We start from the raw sequence: 24311 nt of genomic DNA on the forward strand, positions 1-24311 counted from the left end.
TCGGCGTAGAAAGCGACAGCGAATTACTTTTAAATCCGCGCACAGTAAAACTTGAAAGACCTATGTAGGTCACATAAACCGCGTAAATGCATGTACTGTCAGTGTGACGTCATCAAATTGTGTAATTCATGTTTTTTGTCAAAATTGTTCGTTATTTATGCTGTTGGATATTTTACTTTACATTTTTATCTTTGTGAACTGTTAAGGGCTTTATCAGAATTAAAATTGCTTGCTATTTTTGTCATGTTCATTTGAAATTATTTCTATGGCGCATCGATGACATTCCTCTTTTTCTGAGTACTTTGGCTGTCGAACAATGGGTTAAGAAGGTGGAACTTAATTGGTAATGTCTTCGCAAAAAAACGTCGTTTTAAGCATGTGATACAACAAGATATTATACTCGTTGTCCTTTAATACAATATTTTATTTAACTTGCCAATGAAATGTGTTAGTATGCTCACCAAAGGCTGGCTTTAAAATAACAAATTTCATGAACTCGTTTAATAAATTCTTGTATTAAATGACAATTCGTGTCAGATCCTATATATAAATAATAATGGTGCAACCATTCACAGAATTAAAATTGCTTGCTATTTTTGTCATTTTCATTTGAAACTATTTCTATGGCGCATCGATGACATTCCTCTTTTTCTGAGTACTTTGGCTGTCGAACAATGGGTTAAGAAGGTGGAACTTAATTGGTAATATCTTCGCAAAAAACGTCGTTTTAAGCATGTGATACAACAATATATTATACTCGTTGTCCTTTAATACAATATTTTATTTAACTTGCCAATGAAATGTGTTAGTATGCTCACCAAAGGCTCGCTTTAAACTAACAAATTTCATGAACTCGTTTAATAAATTCTTGTATTAAATGACAATTCGTGTCAGATCCAATATATAAATAATAATGGTGCAACCATTCACCTTTATCAAGCTACTGTAATACAATTTCTGACTTTTGATAGAAAATGTGCGTATTGGGAGCATCCATCGCTTCCATCGAAACTCTTGTTTCCATTATTTTGACAATGAAATACAAACATGATGGGATGTGAACAGTACTTTCAAAGAAAGAATTGGATTGGCATGGTCTGTCACAAGTGGACGGATACGGTGCACCTTGAGCACAACTGACTACAACCTATAGGCTACCATCCTTTGATAGAAATTAGGGCTGCAACGATATATAGTGATACTTCTGTCTTCTAGCTTGCCTTAGCAACGCTTACGAAAGTTCGTCTTGTTTATTTCCCTGAAAATCCCATCCATTATTCTAACCCAATAAGATCAAATTGAAGCACGCGGAGAATGACGCCACATAGTGGGTTTTATGTTGACTCACACTTCATTCGAAACTCCACGGCCATTTTTCTCGAAAACAACTCCTCGGCCATTTTTCTCGAAAACATCCTCGGATCGATGTATCAATAGCAGTAGTTAGTAAATTTTTGAATTATATCATTAATTAACTGTAAAATGGATTGCCAGTGAAGTGTATTATTGCAAACATAATAACCATAATTTTGCCAAATGCCGAATGGTTATATATTGCAATAAACTCGAATATATCCTGATGTATTTTATAAAAAGCAATTCGGCATTTGGCAAAATCGTGAAATCCGTTATAGAAACATCGACGTGCAAGTTTTTTACTTGAACATTTGTAAAATAATAGACAACAAAAATATTTCAAATCAATCAATATATATGTTTTAATTATCTGACATAATGTTGATGCAAATAAAGCGTGAAGTAAATGTTTAAACAGTATTAAAATATTAAATACGGTTGATTTGTTTCATTGAAATTATATTTTAGACTTACGTTTTCGGCAATATGTTATTCATACAATGGGACTTTTCTTAATACACTGTTCTGAATAATTATTAATGCTTCATAAATAATTTGGACGACATTGTATTTTAAGCTTTCTTATTATGCATATTCGATAGTTTGTGTTGTTCATGAATAACATATGATGCTTATAAATTCTCTGTTTATTTTTATCTAGATTTTTGCTAAGATTTTCAGTGATATTTTGCACCAATCATACCAATATACTTTGATCATTTCGTTTAATGAATTCATGATACAATCAATATGCAATAAGCATGGTCGTATACTTGTATTCCTTTCTTCAAATTAATATAATTTAGCTTTCGATTGAAATATTCTATGAAAATGACAGTGTAAATTACTTCTTAGTTAAAATACGAAAATTCTTTGTAAAAAAAGCAATAGGATACTCTTCTAAAAAGGTTATGTGACTTGCAACTTTTGTAATCGTATTACGTATTGGCGTCATATGCGCTATTGTTAAACTACTCACTCGCTTTTATGGCATATTTCTTTTTGCCTTAAATGAATTTTTTAACAAATTTGGGGTTAAAACATGTCAAAAATGTTAAGAAAATCGTTTGTATACACGCATGTACATACATTTTGAGAAGTTTACATTACTGTGACAGTGACCTTTACGTTGACCATAACTCTCGGGCCCCAAACACTATCCCATAAAAAGGTTTCTAAATTAACTCTTGAGCATAGGGACCCTAAACGCAAATCACTGAAGGGTCTCCATAAACTCTTCCTATATACCAAGATAGGACACTTTATGTCAAACTTAACTAAAATTATTCCATACTATTATGTGAGTTTGACGCCGGCCTCCCAACGGCCCGCTCGAACAACGATGCTCGTCATTCGTAAACCAAGTTTCCCTTTGTGGATACCGGTTAAGAATAACAACGGTGCGTCCTTCCTTCCTTACGACTTTGTTATTGAGATGTAATGGATTTATCTCCTTATCTTGTATATTATATGAACATAAAGACACCAAAAAGACAATATTGAAGGAGATTGTGGTGTAACTCCTTCGTGGCAACTAGCAGGCAATAAGTGTTTGTGTTTACGTTGAAATAGATGCATCAAAATATAGAAAACCAAATACATTTAACACAGCATCTGTGGAAATAAAGTGAAAGATTTTTGTTCCAGATACAGTGTGTGTATACCACGCGAAAAAATACTTCATAAATGCTAGGTCAGAAAGCAACATTTTGCTTCGAATGAATACTAAAACAAAGATAACTTTACTTTTTGCACCATTTCAATGAAACAAAGAGCAGTCTATGTCGCTTATTTAAAAGCCCACTTTCGTTTTGACATCGGAGCTTGATAATTTCTGGGAATCCTAGTTTCCTAAACACGTTGACAAAACTCTTTTTAAAAAAAATTGTTTTGACAGTTCTTCATCAGGCGACGTGTTTGTCGAAGTGTTTTAAGAAACTAAACTCTCTATCAAACTTTAAAAAAAAACACACCAAAGGCGGGGCTCTGTGATCTTTATAGACTGTGTTATGTTTCGTTTAAAATGGTGATGACATTGTAAAGTTATTTTTGTTTCATGTCTTCATTCTTAGCAAAATATTGTCTTCCGCACAAAGCACTTATGACGTTCCTGGTACAACTTATCACGTGGAATCATGGACCTATCATGAAACCAATCGTACACTGAGATAGCGCAAGAAAAAGAAAACAAACGGGTTAAGACAAAATGAAATGCATTTCTCGACACCTAGCAATGATTGAATGTTATTCTGTTTTATACTAAAATTTATGATAATACTAAAAATTATGATTGAAACAATTTGGTAAATATACAAGATGATGTATAAACAGTAGTTTGGTTTGACATCCGTCACGATTAGCGTTTCAACAAATAAATTGTATTGCTATTCGTTCAACATTTTTAGTTTCGTGGTACAAGAACTTATTGGCTGCTAGCTCAACTAATTGGTTCTAAAGTTCTTTTAAATGATCTTGACTCTGGACATTCAATAATTATGCCTTACAAAGGTAGAAGAATGAATTAATGGATTATTATAGAATGCGGAAACAACAAGCGAGATGTTTAATTATTGATGTAGGCAAATTGTTGAAAACATGCATTGCCATTTCTAAATTCCACTGTTTGCCAAAAAATGTCGACACAAACGACTTTGCGGTCTAAATTTTTTGCGTCAAAAGGCTTGACGTCTCTTAACTGAAAGTTGTTTACTTTTACGGGAAAATTAAAAACAAATCAAGAATTTTAATGTTTTCGGATCCGTGTGTCAAATGGTTGAATTAGAAAATCTCAGAATAAGTCAAACGAGTAGTTTGATATAATTGTCGACCGGACATGAAGGCTTGAAAGGGTTTGACAGTTACCAAATCAGCTGATCGGGACTTCCGGCGATTTTTAAACCAAATCAAGGTCGAGATACTGGTTTGCTGGCTAAAGTTTCATTTTGAAGACTTTCTCATGTAAAATCTTTTATGCAATTTAAAAGTAAAACATATAACACAACTATTGAGATATGGAAAATGGCTGGAAAAAGAAAGACGGGTACTAAAAAGAAAACAAATACACAAAAATCGCCTCGCCTGTGAGGCCTGTATCTGGAAAGAGTGAAACTAACCAAAACACGATTTGTTGTACCTTTAGAAGCGTAGAGTTTTCCGAACAAATCAAACGCTATCCGGAAAAACACTGGATCCAGTGTGACGTCTGCAATTCTTGGTTGCTCCTGGAATGTTCTTTTCTGAGGGTGCCTGCACCGAAAATTATATCTGTTGACAGCCCTATCAAAGTTAGTGCCAAATCAGACAAAACACATATACAAGAGAAGATTCAGCCGAAACAGAAATCAGCTGGAACAGATAGACAAATTACAAATATTAGACCTGCCAGAAATGTTACACCTAGGAAACAACATTAAAGAATCAGTAAAAAGGAAGTGGCACTGGATAACTTTTGAAAGAAGAATAACTAAGGAGGTGAATTCAGTCTTATGATAGAAAAAAGTCAAAAGTAACCAAAACTATCTGAGAGAAAAGATTTGAGATCATGTGAAGTTGAGGCAGTTTGGGCTGAATTATACACAAAAAAGTCTTCATTTATTGTCGGATCCATATACATTACATCAGAAAAGACTGAAATGATTCACAAACTGTTCAAAATCATTAATGAAATTGACAAATCTGGAAAACCGCTTATATTGCTATGTGACTTCAATGCTCACCAATACTGGCATCACAAAACCAATAACAGCTCAGGAATGACTCTACATGATTTTTTACAAAGAAAAAGTTTAGTAGTGCTATACAACCACGTGTCAACAAGAAAAGACAACATCATTGACTTGTCTATCGTATCACCACAGCTTCTGTTCAAAATAAAATTTCAAATTGGAAAGTGCAAGAAGAAGTTTACCTGAACTCAGACGATAACCTTATCTCATTTGAATTCAATGGTAAAGAAATCTGGAAACCAGTTAAAAATGAGACTTTAAATATACAAACTGGTCTGAATATGAAAAATATGTGATGAAGACATACAATCATGGACTACCAAACACTAGCTCAGATGGCGATTATGAATCATTAATTGAACCTGTTTTGAAGAGTACTGACAAAACAATAAAAACAAAAGTGGTATGCCCATACAGCAAAGGATACTGGTGCCGTGACCAACAGAAGCTGGTATGAGTAACAAAAAGGCAAAAATAAAATATAAAAAAGAGCTTATCCGGCTAACGAGCAAGAGGTGATGAATGCAAGGAACACATTTAAAGAAACAGTTGAACAGGCTCCGAGAAAATACATAAAGGACCTTGCTAACCAATTAAACCCAAAACAACCATAAATGTTTTGGGAAATAAAAATAGAGTAAGGAAAGATAATGACAGAGCAGCTGTGCAACCAATACTAAGGCATGACAATACTCTTGCAGTGTCAGATGAAGACATTTCATTGAGACGAAACAGAGATATGATAGTGGAACCAAAGATTTTAAAGAAAACTTACCACAATGGTTTGCTGAGGTAGAAAAGGAAATAAAAATGATAGATGGAAGAGAAAAAGCTGTCCTAGCAAATGTAGCCCATGACAGATTTGAACAAAAATACATAACATGGGAAGAGGTTGACTCAGTTTTAAAGGAAATAAACATACAACGTGCACCAAGTCCTGAAGAGAAAGTTGTTGGCATCATGCTTAAATAGGCGGAGATATCATGAAGCAAGGTTTACTGTATCTGTTCCAAAAATGCTTGCAAAATGCAGCTCTACATGAAGGCTTTAAGCGTAATCCAGTCTAATCTTATGCTTTCGAAACCGAACAAAAAAGATAATAACAAGAGAGTGCAAATGAAGCGGTTAAAAAACGAATGAAAACACAAAGAGAGAGTATTACCAACTGGTGCCAGAGAAAAAACGAGCCCTAGTGATTGGTAATACATCTAACCTCACCGAGAAATTAGTGACAGGCAGTCATGAAAATGAAACTGTAAAGGAAAATATTTTTTTGTATTACAATAGATGATGCAATGAGTTTTGAAAAGCATGTAAAAGAAAGAGCTGCATTTGGTTTTAAAGCACCCAGGTCGCTGAATAGATTCTTGGAAGGCAACTAAGGATGCAGCCAGGCAACTTACATGAAGTTATAAAGGTCACTAGTCCTCCCAGTTATGGATTTTGCTGCTCAGGTACTTGCAACTTTACCAGAAATGAAATTAAAGCCATAAGAAGGGGTCTAGAGAGGGGCTATGTTGAAGGAAAGTGATGCATCCATTCAACTAGTAAAGAGAAACTTGAAATCCTGACAAACACTCTACCTCAAAACATCAACATTTAAAGAAAACCGGCAGAGGAAGCAGTTCGGATAGCAGAGAAGGGACCACTATGATCCACTATAGGGGGACTTTAACAGATGGTTGAACAACAAAGGAACCAAGAGAGAAAAGCATGTTTATCCATGCTCATGAGTAGGTGCGGGGAATTCAAGGGCCAGATCGAGTTCATCGACATTGAAAAGGTATTTGAGTATAGCGAATCCTTCATCGGGTTATGTCGAACAAAGGAAAAAATCATATTGGAAGAATTCACAGAGAAAGGAAAACCAAGTAGTAAACATAAAAAAAATACTTGAAGAATTTAAAGACGACATGCTGATGTTTACTGTTGGGTCGACACTAGGCAATCAAAGACCTACAGAGCAGGTGCAGATATATATGGATGGCTACAATTCAGCACCAATACAGATCAAGATACATGTCTCAGAGTTGAGCATTAACTGTGCCGGGGAGATAGTTGGAGACAGCCCTTACTTTTGCCAGTGAACTGACCACTGTAGAAAGAAAAAACATCCATATCTTCACCGACACTCAATCAGCTTAAAGGTCAGCTTTTTCAAAAGAAATTTCAAAGACCAAAATCGAAACAATACTCAACATAAAAACTGCAGTTGCTACTCTAGAAGAAAGAGAAAACAAAATTACCATACACTGGGTACCAGATCACAATAATGTTGTTGGTAACGTAGCAGACCGCCTGGCCAAGGAAGCTGCCAGAGAAGCCAAACATACAGAAGAAAAAGCATTTCAAGACAAAAAGGGACTCCTGAGATGTTATAAGGCAAATGAAAGAAACATCCAAGCACAATGGGAAAGTCAGTATACACACTCAGAAAGAGCAGAAAAACTACAGGACATCTTTTCAATACCAGGACGGAGGAAATGCATAGGAGACAGAAACAGGAATACTTTTAGTAATATTAACCAGCTTCAGAGTGGACACAGCCATTTCAAAAACCATTGGGCTTTTTGTCGCCGATGATTACAAACAGTAACGACCGAAACTGTGACACTTGTCAGGTTCAAGAAACAGTGGACCACTACATACGTCAATGCTCTAGAAGGAAGATGGAAAGAGCATCTGAATCGTTACAACGGTCTGCGACCTTTTTCGAGTCCATACATCAAGACTATAGCACATTTGTTACTATCGATAACAGTTCAGACCAATATGGATCGATTACGTGTGGCAAATCGGGCGTAGCAATTATGTACAAAAAATCATTAGCTAACTGTATAGAGTTGATTGAGAATATTTCTAGTGATAGGATCATAGGTATAGAAGTTAAGTGTTTAAACACATCGCCTCTATATATATTCTGTGCGTACCTACCAGCGTGTAACGACTTAGATTTTTACCAATCAGTATTAAGTGATTTAGAATCATTCATATGCCACTACGGCAAAATGGGAGCGTTATAGCCGCAGGGGACTTTAACAGATGGTTGAACAACAAAGGAACCAAGAGAGAAAAGCATGTTTATCCATGCTCATGAGTAGGTGCGGGGAATTCAAGGGCCAGATCGAGTTCATCGACATTGAAAAGGTATTTGAGTATAGCGAATCCTTCATCGGGTTATGTCGAACAAAGGAAAAAATCATATTGGAAGAATTCACAGAGAAAGGAAAACCAAGTAGTAAACATAAAAAAAATACTTGAAGAATTTAAAGACGACATGCTGATGTTTACTGTTGGGTCGACACTAGGCAATCAAAGACCTACAGAGCAGGTGCAGATATATATGGATGGCTACAATTCAGCACCAATACAGATCAAGATACATGTCTCAGAGTTGAGCATTAACTGTGCCGGGGAGATAGTTGGAGACAGCCCTTACTTTTGCCAGTGAACTGACCACTGTAGAAAGAAAAAACATCCATATCTTCACCGACACTCAATCAGCTTAAAGGTCAGCTTTTTCAAAAGAAATTTCAAAGACCAAAATCGAAACAATACTCAACATAAAAACTGCAGTTGCTACTCTAGAAGAAAGAGAAAACAAAATTACCATACACTGGGTACCAGATCACAATAATGTTGTTGGTAACGTAGCAGACCGCCTGGCCAAGGAAGCTGCCAGAGAAGCCAAACATACAGAAGAAAAAGCATTTCAAGAGAAAAGGGACTCCTGAGATGTTATAAGGCAAATGAAAGAAACATCCAAGCACAATGGGAAAGTCAGTATACACACTCAGAAAGAGCAGAAAAACTACAGGACATCTTTTCAATACCAGGACGGAGGAAATGCATAGGAGACAGAAACAGGAATACTTTTAGTAATATTAACCAGCTTCAGAGTGAACACAGCCATTTCAAAAACCATTGGGCTTTTTGTCGCCGATGATTACAAACAGTAACGACCGAAACTGTGACACTTGTCAGGTTCAAGAAACAGTGGACCACTACATACGTCAATGCTCTAGAAGGAAGATGGAAAGAGCATCTGAATCGTTACAACGGTCTGCGACCTTTTTCGAGTCCATACATCAAGACTATAGCTCATTTGTTACTATCGATAACAGTTCAGACCAATATGGATCGATTACGTGTGGCAAATCGGGCGTAGCAATTATGTACAAAAAATCATTAGCTAACTGTATAGAGTTGATTGAGAATATTTCTAGTGATAGGATCATAGGTATAGAAGTTAAGTGTTTAAACACATCGCCTCTATATATATTCTGTGCGTACCTACCAGCGTGTAACGACTTAGATTTTTACCAATCAGTATTAAGTGATTTAGAATCATTCATATGCCACTACGGCAAAATGGGGAGCGTTATAGCCGCAGGGGACTTCAACGGCCAGTTTCTTCAGGATGGTGGTAAAGGGAGTCAGAAATCACGAAAGCTCACACATTTCATCCGGAAAAACAATTTACTGTCCTGTAATCCGAAAAATTCTCATACATTTGTACCAACTAGATCTATATTGGATTATATATTCATCGAGCCAACATTCAGAGATCATATAGAATCATTCAAGATAATTGGAAGTGAAGAGATATTTACGTCAGACCATCTTCCGCTTATCATGACATTTCATGCTAAACCTAAAACGCAGACATTAAACATTAGGGGGCCATGCATTGCATGGCACAAGTGTACTAGCGAGCAGTTTGGAAATTATCAAAACTCTATACAATGTGAACTTAAATGTGTTTTAGAAACAGCAAGTGAAAAATGCGACCCGAACTTTTTGAACACTCTGATCACAGAAGCGCTTCACAGTGCTGCGCGTCGTTTGCCGGTCAGTAAGTTTAACAAGAGGGCTAAACCCTACTGGTGCAAGGAGGTTAAGGTCGCACATACCATCGCGAGGCGCCTGCGTAGAATGTGGATGGCGGCAGGGCGCCCAAGGGGGAATGACCATGTGTCATACCGACAGTACAAACAGGCCAAAGCAAACTTTCGAAACATACAAAGGAAAAAGCAAGATGAGAGCGAAAATAATTACTTTGATGAGCTTAACAAAACCGCTGAACTTGACTACAAGTTATTTTGGAAAACACTAAAGCGTAAAAGTGGGAAGCGTCCTGATATTTGCAGTGATTTAATTATTGATGGCACCAAGTACAGTGACGATAAAGTGGTAGACGGCTTCCAGGATTACTTCAAAAGTGTATTTGATCAGGAATACCCGCTTTCATCAAACGATATTGAAACACTAAACTGCGTAAATATATTTGCCGCAAATGATAATTTAAACAACCCAAACTTGTTAGCAAACATTGAAATCAAGGAAATAGACCACGTTATACATACTCTTAAGAAACAGAAATCGCCAGGAATAGACAATGTTCTCAACGAACACATTATACATGGTGGCGTGATTATTCGAGATGCGCTTATCAAGCTTTTTAACTCTGTGTTACGTAACGAGAAAGTCCCAGATATATGGAAATCTAGCATAATTATTCCCATATACAAAGGAAAGGGTAAAACTAAAAGCGATCCTAACAGCTATAGACCTGTCTCGTTACTTCCGTGTACCTGTAAAATATTTGAACGGATACTGCTGACAAGAATTAACAACCATGTGACCACCTCTAATTTACCATTCCCGTCGGCACAGCAACAAGGCTTCCAGAAAGGACTTAGCTGCATTACAACTGCATTCAACCTCCAGGAAACAGTTTATACACAGATTGAGAGTGGCAGTAATGCATACACCGCTTGTCTCGACCAGAAAGCTGCGTTCGATTCGGTGTGGCACGGTGGTCTATTTTACAAACTTGGACAGTTGGGAATATGTGGAAAACTCTTGCGCTTAATAATACAATCATACAGCAGTCTTAAATGCGTAGTTCGCACAAACGGGAGTACATCAAAGGCCATTAACGTTAAACGCTCAGTTCGGCAGGGAGGAGTTTTGTCAACTTTTTTCTATTTAGTATACATCAATGAACTACTCGTCACACTCGAGAACAGTAACTACGGAAGCAGTGTCATGTCAGTCAAGGCAGGTAACCCATCATTCGCAGACGATATAGCACTGATTGCAGTTACCCCCCTTTACCTCCAGAAGTTAATAGACATTGTGTACTTTTATTGCAAAGACTGGAAAATGGATATAAGCGTAGCCAAATCAAGCGTTGTGGCCTTTACAAGTAAAAGGACGATACCAGTTGTAGGAATCCTTTATGGAGATATATGTATAGATCAAGCAGACAATGTTAACCACTTAGGAATTAGACAGGATTCGAATTTAAAGTTTTCGTTAAGAATTCAGGAAAGACTGCAAAAGGCTAAAAATGCATTTTTTTCTATGGCTGCACAGGGTGTCCACCCTTTCGGAGTGAACCCTTTGGTAAGCGCCGATCTTTACAAGAAAATAATCAAGCCTATAGCTCTTTATGGTTGCGAATTATGGTGTAACCTTACTGCGCATAACATGTATACTATTGACAAATTTCAGCATTTCATTGTTAAAAAAAAATACAGGGTTTTCATATTTCGACAAGATCAGATATGTGTGAAGCAATGGTTGGACTGCAAAAGCTTACCTGCGATGTGATTATTAGGAAACTTGTGTTTTTACACAAGATATTAAGCCTTGATTGTAAAAGTACATGTCGAAATATTTTTATACGCAGATATTTGTCATTCATATCTTGTAACACTTCCATAAAGTATGGTTTTATTCCAGATATTTGTAACACACTCTGTAAATACGATCTTCATTCTGTTATTAACAATGTTTTAGTAGATCCGACAACATTGCCGAGTAAGTATGTATGGAAAAGAACTGTCAAGCAATTAGTGTATAGATACGAGACTGAAATGTGGAGATACAGAATTATGACAGACTCTGACTTTGCTCGCTTCAGAATTTTACAACCAACTATCGCTCCGTCAATTGTGTACAGGACGTGTTGTCGTGCTGCTCAGAGAAACATTATGCACGAGGTTGCAAAACAATGGTGTCGCAGCTGTCGACTTGACTCTCTAACACTTTGTCAAATCTGTAATGTCCAAACCACGGACAAAATTGTTCACCTAGTCAGCGAATGTGCAGCAACAATTGAATTGCGAACTAAATATGTGTGCGCTATTTCATGTTTCGGCATTGAGTTTGTATAAGAAATACTTCAATTGGACGAATCCATGTTTACTATGAAACTGATGGGTGCACCTTTAGCGCCACTGCTTGACAATAATGACAATAATACTTTCTCCTGATATCGTTCCAATTTATTAGTGACTGTCTGTCATGTGTGTAAATTGTTACGAATATATTGTATTGCTGTATGATGACGATGCCCACTAATTGGGATAATGTATGGTCACACGTTATTTGTAATAGTTATTATTAATATTACTTATTTGTAATTACACATTGCTGATATGTTTCTTTGAAATGCTTTAGAAATTAGATATATATAATTGTACATATGTATGCATATCTCCTTTTAGGAGGAAATAAAGATTTTGATTTGATTGATTTGAGGATGTAATAAAAACAACAACAAAGAAAACAAGAAAAAAGTTGATGCATAGCATCAAGTCGGCGCAATGAAATTAAAAGAAAAACTAGCATGCAGATAACCAAAAATGGTTATTATTTCAATGATAATATTTTGTTTTATGTTGGGTGTACATATGCTCGAATGACATTATGGTTAATAATATTGTTACAATAGTTTAAGCCCGGAATTGTAGATATTCTGGTTTTTCCCCCAAGCTAATCCTTTGGTTTAAACTAAATTATAACAAAAATATACATTCGTTTCTTCGGATTAAAAAAAAGGCAATGGTCTAATACATAGATTTCAATAGCATGAAATTCACCTTTTATTTGTACCGGCATGTTGAGTATATGGAACGGGGATAAAAATACTATGCATCAAAGGGGAATATCTGGATTTCATTCTTTCGAATGACATTTTCAAAACAAACAATTAAGCTCAAGGTTAATTTTTCAAAACTCGGCATTTTTGCTGTCACCAAGGGAGATTACTGCGTAGGAGGTTTACAAACATAAAGGATATTTTAATAGTAGCGTGTAACCTTCATCTATTTGATATCAATCGGAACACCTCGGCCAGTATCTATCTCGGAGATGGCCGAGTTGTTATGATTGAGTTGGTATTTAAAATAAAAATTTCATAATGATAAGCAGGGCTATTATTATTTAAGGTTTCATTATCAATTAAAGTGTAAAGTTTTATAAAACAAACTAAACTTCATATTTTATCATGCAAAGAGGAAACTATTGAAAGCATTGTACTGCAATTTATGAACTAGTCCCTAAGTTGGAATATTTCTAAAGTAATATCAAATATAGTCGGCGCCCTTCTGGGCGCCGACTAACAAACTCAAGTAGCTTTCCACATTAAGTAACGTTTACAAAAGAGAATTAGTAGCAAGAGTGAACGTACAATGAGAAGTAGTACCATGAAATGATAGCGGCGAATGAATTCGTCGAAGTACAAGGAGATCATCGGCGACAACAAGCCAAAAATTCGATAAAACAACAACAAACAGGAGCGGTTGAGTGATATCTAGGAAGATTTATAATGTAGTCCACCTGTTCAGGATTTGGTAAGAGATCGTAACTATTTTTATTATATTTTTGTACAAGAAAGGATATATGCAAACGATGGATAATAAAATCCCCAGAGAGAACTGTAGAGTTCATCGGACCTGTGTAATTCTTATAGAAAATACGATCTCTTTTTGTTTTACTTTGTTTTCTCCTTTCATTGATTTTTTATGACAATGGTAGGTCTTATTTTGTAAAATGTGTAATTTTGCCAAGAAAAAAATGTCATAAGAATAACATCGAATTTGTGATCGGTGTTTGAAAAATATAAACATATGATAAAATCCACAATTTTTCCCATGCGACATGGTTACTTGAGATTGACTGTGTTTGCATGGTGACCGATTTGAATATTTATTTCTAGCCATCGGTTTTCCCCAAATACATGCATTGTCTGAATTGTACCAATTTCTGTGCAACAAACTCCATGAATAATACTTAATTTAATCGCTTTATTGAAAAAATGGTATACATGCAACATCGATGTCCCTTCCTAAATTCAAAATTGACCTTGACTTTTAATGAGGATTTCGTTTGTCAAGGGAATACATTCCTGACTAGATTTATTGGTTCGGCGAGGTTCCTCAGGGGAAAATCAAAATAGGACCATAAGTTTAAATTGAGGAACAAATGCTGCATTTTATATTTCAACAAGGAATCGGCAGAATTGTGTTTGAAATCGGCCATCATGTTATCTATTCCTTTGCATTGTAAAATGTTCATCAAATACATTATAATCATCTATTTCTTACTATGAATTTATGCTTATATCTGGAAAACATTCCATTCTGAATGACACAGCATTAATTGGGAATTGGGTTTAAGCTTGAGTGAATACATGGAAGAGAGCTGCACCTGTCTTTTTGAAGTGGCACTCTTCTGTCCTCATGAAGACCAGCGTGGGTATTTTTGCCTGAATAGAATTAAATGCTCAAGATTTTCATACGTTTTGTTTGTATTGTCTAAAACTTATAATACGATTATAAATACACACACACTTTTCATATCTTGCAGTTAAAATCTTATATTACTTCAATAAAACACAAATTTAAACATTTTCTGCCAAATGCATAATGTTCAAGTTCCTAATAGTCCCACTCACCTCCGTCTTACCCTGAAGTAGCACCCATTTCTGCAGCACTCTGGCCTTTTCAAATCCTCGCTAAAACAATAGGATAGTACATAGCAAATGCCGGGTACTGCTCCTCACTTATCTTTAATTAGGCTTAATTGATTAACCAATGAGTGTTTTTCAAACAGCCAGTCAACCGCTATTCTAGGCCAAGTCATATTTAAATAAAAAACATGTATAAGTCATATTTCAATTTATTATTTCAGGTTTGGTGTAGACTTTTCGCAGATGGACAGCCATCAAACTCCCGAGTTGGACATGGGCTACACACAATTATCTATGCCAAAACACTCTTGATGGGAGAAAACGCCTAGAATCAATATTTGCCAGTTTACGCCAGAATTCAGCTTCAAAGTGCTTCAAATGTGGATTCAAGATTCTACACTAACTCAAACTCATCCGTGTTAATGGCATTTTGACAATGCTTACTTTGTTTTCTTACAAGATGAGAGTATATGGCCAAATCCTGATATATTGAAAAGGGTAACCTTAGACAAATCTATAGTAACCGCAATGCTTATAGATTTTTTGTCGAAATCATTTCGCAGGCTTCATCGTTGAATCATATACCATCATGTGTTGCTCAATACAGTGCATGTATGTATCGGGGTCATGTATACAGTTCTCCAGCTGGGCTTTAATAGCAGGGGGAGAGCCCTGCTGTCCTTTTTGCCCCCCCACCCCCGCCTTTTTATCACACCTCACCATGCCCTTTAGGTTGACAGGGCTGTCTTTTGATGATTACTAAATTTAAAAACAACAGTTTTCACTATATTTGATATTTATTTGTCATGTTGCAGTGTTTTTTTTTTCGAATTATCTTTACAGCCTGTTCCTTTTAAACTGGGATTTCATTTCACTTTTGGAAAAATACAAAGTCATGCTAAAATAGCTAATACACTTGTTTTTACCTTTTATGCAAACATTATGCCTTAAAAAAGCTTGATTTTTTTTATTCCCTTAAAGAAATTCATTCATTCACGGGATCCGTATTTAATTATTTTGAAAATGTCATAACATTTTGGAAAAAATGAACACTTTTTCGCAAGGGGAAACATCCATTAGGAAGCAGTAAATTGTACCAAAAATCCATGTATTGTCAAGTCAATTTTCAGAAGAAAGAAATAAAATAATGAACATACATGATTTTGACACTTAACAAAACCGCATAGGTATTTATAGCAAAATATTAGTACTGAAAATAGTAACAACACATACACATTATCAGTTGAACATTAGCTATTTCCCGTTCTGACTTAGCACTCTCTCCTTTTAAAATTCTGAACAGAGCACTGTGCATATAAGGTTATATTTTAATATGCTTATTAACAGTGTTACCTACCGTTATGAAGCGGAGGTCATATTTTAATATGTTTATTAACAGTGTTTCCTACCGTTATGAACCGGAGATCCTATTTCAATATGTTTATAAAGTGTTACCTACCGTGACGAAGCGGAGGTCCTATTTCAATATGTTTATTTACACTGTTACCTACCGTTATGATATGTTTATAAAGTGTTACCTACCGTGACGAAGCGGAGGTCATATTTCAATATGTTTATTTACAGTGCTGCCTACCGTTACGAAGCGGAGGTCATATATCAGCATGTTTATTAACAGTGCTGCCTACCGTTACGAAGCGGAGGTCATATTTCAATATGTTTATTAACAGTGCTGCCTACCGTGACGAAGCGGAGGTCATATTTCAATATGTTTATTAAGTTTTCCTACCGTTACGAAGCTGAGGTCATATTTCAATATGTTTATTAACAGTGCTGCCTACCGTTACGAAGCGGAGGTCATATTTCAATATGTTTATTAACAGTGCTGCCTACCGTGACGAAGCGGAGGTCATATTTCAATATGTTTATTAAGTTTTCCTACCGTTACGAAGCTGAGGTCATATTTCAATATGTTTATTAAGTTTTCCTACCGTTACGAAGCTGAGGTCATATTTCAATATGTTTATTAAGTTTTCCTACCGTTACGAAGCGGAGGTCATATTTCAATATGTTTATTAAGTTTTCCTACCGTTACGAAGCGGAGGTCATATTTCAATATGTTTATTAAGTTTTCCTACCGTTACGAAGCGGAGGTCATATTTCAATATGTTTATTAAGTTTTCCTACCGTTACGAAGCTGAGGTCATATTTCAATATGTTTATTAATAGTGTTACCTACCGTTATGAAGCGGAGGTCCTATTTCCGTTATGTTGTGTATGATATTTCGCTCAATTTTACTTGCAATTGTTTATTACATTCATGGTTGTATTCACGTGTTTATGCTTGTAACTTGTACATATATGTATAGTGTTGTTATGTTATCTAACGCGCCTATGCCGTAGCCTTTGTAACAAGTATGTTGTTTAATTGTTGTTTTGTTTGAGTTTTATTTCAATTACGTTGTTGTATTTTTCACGTTATATAGGAACACTTGTTTTTTTCGTAAAATGATAGAATTGAATTCACACCGGTAAGGTTCCCATTGTCATAAGCAAATCATCCTTAACAGCATCTACAACGCATTGCCATGCCAAGTTCCTCTCTTTGGGCGTCGTGTTGTTACACTTATGGTGGTTGTTTGGACGCCCAATATGCTATTCGTGAATACTATGTTACGAGGATGTCAAACTCTTATTTATGATTTAATTTTGACATTGAATAAATGTCCTTTTCACTCACTGTGGTTTATTATTCACGTCTCCCATTTAGTTGAACTTGTTTAGTAGCAATACATAAATATAATTTTATGCCGACATAAAATATTTTATGGATCTGCGGGTTGAACTGAATCACCCCTAGCTAGTTCTGAACCTTTTACATCTTAAGCGTGGCTTATCAGCGTTCCACGCCGTGACCAGTGGTCAGGAAGTGTGTGCGTTGCTCATCAGTGGTCATAGCCGTGACCAGTGGTCACGTGGTGTGTATCGGCCTATCGCTAGCCCTCCGCTTCAGCCATTTTAGATATATCATTGCTTCTTTCATCTAGGTCAACATCACCTAAGAAATCCCTGTGTGGCGAACGACTTTCCAAAGGGGAGGCTTATTCACTTTCCACACAGAAGATAAGATTGTAGCTTAAAATAATTTACATGAAGTTTACAATAATATACATGTTTAATGGAAAAGTCTGATTATTAAATTTATCATTAAGTAAAAATGAAATTTCTTCTAAAGAATAAAGTGTATAATAATTATCTGAATCTATGAACCTAAAAAAGAACAATTATTACCTAAGAAGTGACTATGTTGAAGACTTAATAAAATTTAAGATCTATTCCCTTGTTACTAAAAATAGAAAGTAGTGGAATCTCCAACAAAAAGGGAGACCATATAGCAAGACTTGCTGCCCTTGCTTCAAGAGTAAACTTCACATAACTTTCAGATTTTAACATTTTGGCCACTTTGTTGTTGTTGTTGTTGTTGTTGTTGTTGATCAATAATGACCCCTTGTTGTATTTTTGTAGAGGGTCACCCAAGGAAGCTTTCTTTAAAGTTTAATTGAATTTGGACCGGTAGTTTTAGAGGAGATGCTTTTTAAAGCAAAATAGGAAGTTGGCCATTTTGTTGTTGTTGCTGTTGTGGTTGTTGTTGTTGATCAATCATGACCCCTTGTTGAATTTTTGTAGAGGGTCACCCAAGGAAGCTTCCTGTAAAGTTCATTGAATTTAGACAGGTAGTTTAAGAGAAGATGTTTTTAAAGCATAACAGGAAGTCAGCCATTTTGTTGTTGTTGCTGTTGTTGTTGTTGTTGTTGTTGTTGATCAATCATGACTCCTTGTTGTTTTGTTATAGATGGTCACCCAAGGAAGCTTCCTGTAAAGTTTCATTGAATTTGGAGTGGTTGTTTCAGAGGAGATGTTTTTTTAAAGCATAACAGGAAGTCGGCCATTTTGTTGTTGTTGATCAAACGTGATACCTTGTTGTATTTTTGTAGATGGTCACCCAAGGAAGCTTCCTGTGAATTTTCATTGAATTTGGCCAGGTAGTTTCAGAGGAGAAGTTTTTTAAGCAATTATTGACGGACTGACTGACTGACTGGCTGACGGACGAACGGACTGACGGACGGACGCTGATCACAATAGTTCACCTTGAGCACTTCGTTCTCTGGTGAGCTAAAAACGGCGAAGTTGAAATTTGCTAAGGGATTAGTCGCTGCATAATACAGTACCGTACAACTTGTATCGACTGATATAATACTCAAAATACGCAATTCTTTAAGATTGCTATTTGTTTTCAAATTGTTATTGCCACACCGTTACATTAGTAAAAAGTTATAAAACAATTGAATGTTCGTCATGAATACTGGGTTTGAATTTTCAACCCCTATGTCACACTTTTGCCTCATTATTTTGAAAAGCACCCATATGCAAAATTACATTACAATTTTCCAACATTTAAAAAAACAGTAGTTCATGACCTTTAACGTACATGAAGTGTAAACAACAACGTAATTTTGGGGAGAAAACACACTTCTGTTTCTTTAGCTGTGTGTGTCATCACCTTTATATAATAACATTTCGGACCGACGGAAGCACCAAAAAACGAAACCTACCGTATAATTTGTAATTTCATGCGATATTGGTAATGGAGGGAAAATTGGTCAAATTCTTCATAGCCATGATGCTTTTCAAAAAGTTGACTTCCAGTTATCACGTGATACAGCACGAAGAATGAACTATGTGCAACAAGGGGTAGTAACTATATTTTTCTGATTTAAAGGTCAAACATTACTAAGTCTCCAAACCTTTTTTTGGCAATCTTTCACGCAGTGATCTCCCCTAGGAAGTATGGGCGAACGGCGCACCCCTATATGTTTTAGTTTTAATAGTGATCTCTATGAGTTTAAACAAGTTAACACACATTAAGGATCTCACTAGCAGATCCTGAGGGAGGGGCGCACACGGCGCCCAAAGCTCCTAAAATCGTCCAAGTTTACTTTTTATTGAAATAAAGGAGATTAAAATTAATGAAATATGTCTAAAATAAACAATTTCGGTCTAGAAATCGCTGGATTTTTTAACGGGAGTAACCCCATCCCCATACCAACACTACAAACCAAAATTAATTTCTGTTCTTAGGTAGAAGCACATTTTAAAAGGTTACGCCACTTAGTTACACCCCCTCCTCTTATGTGGAATCCTAGATCCGCGCTATATTTCATAAACATTAACTTACCTTTTTTGTCATACTTGCGTCATTCACAACATAGTGACACCAGATACACCCTATGTAAGCGAGTGGATTTAGTTCGAACCCACGACCACTTGATGCGTTTGTAATGTGTCAAATTTTGCAAGGAATTTAGATTGACAATATTTGCCATTGTAACCACAACACAATGATAAACATACTTAACCCAAACAGACGATACGCGTCTGTTCCTGTCGAATGTCAGAGTCAATGTATTGTTTGTGTATACTGTAAATAACCTTATGCTTTATATGTGTCCATAACGTCTGTGTGTTTGTTTGTTTTTGTTGTTATTTTTCTATGCCTACACTTTGTATTGCATTGTATATTTCGTATACGTGTATAAGCTATACTTCTCTCCAGATATGGAGGATAAACAGAATAAACTAAACACCTTGTGCAATTCGGCCGTATCCCACTCTGCTAATGGCACTTCTGGGATCACCGTAGTGCCAGACCTTGCGATGTGTGCCCCATTCCCAGGAAACACCTCGGACAGGCTTAAAAACATGTCTAGGAGTGGTTAAAGCTGCACTCTTACCTCCTAAACTGACAAGTCACTGTGTCCCACAAATCTCATTAATTAAATATTGATAGTAAGCCCTTGTCCTCGTGCTTATTTTGTCACGATTAACTTTTTACACATCATTGAGGCGAAATAAATGGTTTTCAGTATGTAGTTTAGAGAGCGGTATTTCAGAAACGCGACTAGTCGCCTGACACGACATATTGAACATGAATATATGAATACACACCACCTGCGTAGCAACAGAACTACTTACGTGAATGTGGGGCGTCAAGTACCTGCTTATGTGTATTTAACGCGTTATTGCCTTTTTTATGACAAACATTGCGTGTTACTCTTAGTATAGTTGTACCGTTGCAATTTGGTAAGTTTTATTGAACAAAATAATGAAAAATAATGAAAGTATAGCATTTACATACGAAGTCATTTTACCCTACATCCAATAGTAAGCTACACCACATGTTGCACCCCGTGTGACATCACACATATCCCGGCATTCAAGACTGACCCGGCAAACCCCGGCAAAGAACTTATTTTATGAATGAAAGCTATTAAGAAATAAATCATACGCGGTTAAAGAGTTCATGTCATGTAATAGTTTGTGAAATAGCTTTTATGTTTCAAATGATTTTTTTCAGCAGCAATCGAACTATTGTATTTGCTTGAGTAAATTATTTGGATTATACCTATCACAGTGTGTCAACGTTATGCCTATTGTTATTTTGGGTGTAGTTTTTAAAGTCATACACAATATGGCGGCGATTATGTGGAAATGAAATTGAATGTTACTTCGAACACGTTCTTCTACAAAATAACCGACCTGTATTTAGTGCTATTGCTTTAACATCAATCGAAGCAAAAATGGCATCAATGTATGCGTCTAAAAATGTTAAATTTAGATGGAGACAATCCAGAAATGAGCTGCCAGGAAGTGATCGATTTCGGACACGAAGGTACATGTACATTAATCTGAAATAATAGACGTGTTATACGGGATTCTTCCAATCCCTAACGTCTAAACGGTTTTGTGCAAAAAGCGGGGGTGTTTGAAAAATATTGAAATTGTATTAAGTGAAGTATTTTACGGTTGAAATGGATAATAAAGTAAAGATTTATATTCATATTTTAACATGGAAGTGCAAAGCTATTTTGCAAAAAAACAAACATTTAATGCATTAAAACACATTATTCACCTTTTCATTAAAAGGAAAGTTGACTGACACAGACAACAATTATGCCAAGTGGAACAACTTGACCCAATCGTAATAATTCGGCCACCTCCGACAAGCTTCGAGATAATACAATCGTAACAACTCGGCCTTGGCCGAACAATCTGAACACCTCAGCCAGTATCCAACAGGGATTGACTATCTCGAAGCTTACCGAAGATGGCGAGTTGTTACAATTGATGGCCGAAATGTTCCGATTGTTGTAAAATTGTGAACCGCAGCCTTGCAGGTGCCCTTCATGTATATATTGTTATGTTTTGACAGAATGAAATGAAGAAAAAACCATCAAACTCATAATTATTTGCTTGATATTACTTTTTGGTTACGGAATTTATATAAAATAACATTATCTGGTAATATTTCTTGTTTTTATGATATGTTATAGATGCAATATGCTTTAACCCGGAATCCCGATCGGAATAACTACCCACTTTTCGTACAAAACAATTTGTACGTGAAGGATTTGTTGTATCAAAAATCGTAAAAAAATCTGTCAACGTACAATTATTTGGACTAGAAGGTACATCTTGCTGATCTACATCTTTTAGTCTAAATATTTGTACGTTGACGGACTCTTTTTACGATTAAAAAAAATGTATATATATATATGGCAAATCCTTCACTACAACATCTTCATGTTACTTTCAATTCAGAGTTGATTATTCACTAAAATTATTTCGCATTTTTAATTGTTGTTTAACCTGAAACGTCTCAACCATCAAAAAAGAACATATATGCTTCAATAGTCTAAAAAAATAGACGTGTTATATGGGATTCTTCCAATCCCTTACGTCTAATCGGGTTTGTGCAAAACAGGGTGGGGGTTGAAAGATATTGAAATCGTAGTTAGATAAGTTTTATATGTTTGAAATAGATATTAAAGGTTTATATTCGTATTTCAGTTATTACCATGTAAGTGCAAAGATTTTTTTCACAAAACAAGCATTTAATGCATTTAAACACAACCATTTTACATCTATGTAAATCTATGCACCGCAGCCTTGCAGGTGATCTTCATGTATAACAGTTTATATCATTATGTTTTGACAGTATGAAATGAAGAAAAACACTCATCAAACTCATAATAATTCGTCAGCTTTTATTTTTTGTGTACATAACTCATATTTTAGATATATATAATTATCTGACCCGGAATCCCAATCGGAATAGCTACCCACTTTTGGTAACAAAAAAATTGTATGTGAAGGATATGCCATTTCAAAATTTGTAAAAAGATCAGTTAAGTTTCTATTATTTGGACTAGTGCTTCAAGTGTTTGATTTATTGTCTCTATAATGTATAATGTACCTGTCAATTGTAGAGCTGCCTAAAAATCAGTTACCCAGTTAGCTCAGTTTGACAGATCTCCATGCAAGTGTTCACATGGTCGTGGGTTCAAGCACCATACCAGTAGCATCTTTTCTCAAAGGTTTACTTTAGAACCCATCATCCAGGAGTAAACAATTATGATTGTTGTATTAAATATTGCAGGCCATGTTCTTTTGTAAACTTTCAGATTGAGAAGTGCCTGGATACAAGGCTAGTATTGTTAACATCATTTGATACAATCAACTGGAACAAAGCTGAAATGGCTGCCTGACCTGACTTAAAAATTGGATGGCAGTACATCAGACTAGAAGATTACAAGTATTGAGGTGGACAAAATGAAACCTGAGCCTACCAAAGCTGACAGATTGCACACGAAACACATAAATGCAGGTATTTACTGAGATATTGTAATTATTTTTTGAAACTTCTCATTCATTTAGGAAGTTCAGTTGAAACAGAGTTGGCAAAAAAAATGAACAAAGGTATATACATTTTGAATTCTAGTTCAAATGAGAACTTTACTGGCCAGCACAGAGTGGTAAAATGCTAGTCTACCAATATAAATGTGCCTGGTTTGAATCAGTAAAGCTGATGAATGTACTGGTTGTGTAGCCAGGATGTGAGTAGGTCTGCACTTGGCTGATAATGCATATCATATGTTTAAGCTGCACTCTCACAGATTGTGTGTTTTACCAACTCTTTTTTTATTTCTTGGTCTTGTAATGAATTATTTTATGCGAATTTCTGAACACTGGACATAACAGACAACTGGAAAAAGGGGATCGCTGCTTTCTTATATTAATTCGGTCAAAAAAGACAACTGAAAATATTGGAACGCTGTTTTCTTATTTTAATACGGTCAAAAGATGATGATCTGTGCCAAAAATCTCATTATTAGTAAAGCGTTAGTAATGCTTTTAACCATAAAACCAATAGTTACAAATGTAAATATAACCAACATGATCTTATCTTTTGTCAGCAGTCTTATTTCATCAGTTTTCATACTGCTTTTCATTAGCTTATTCCAAGCCAAAAAGTAAAAGAAGTTGTCAAAACCTTCAATCTGTGACTGAGAGTGCAGCACTCTTACAGATTGATTGTTTTGACTACTTTATTTATTTTTTGTCTTGGAACGGGCCAATTTATGTAAAAATGCATGTTAACCATTCATATA

Source organism: Mya arenaria, chromosome 2 (genome assembly GCF_026914265.1).
Source record: "Mya arenaria isolate MELC-2E11 chromosome 2, ASM2691426v1".
Lineage (NCBI taxonomy): Eukaryota > Metazoa > Mollusca > Bivalvia > Myida > Myidae > Mya > Mya arenaria.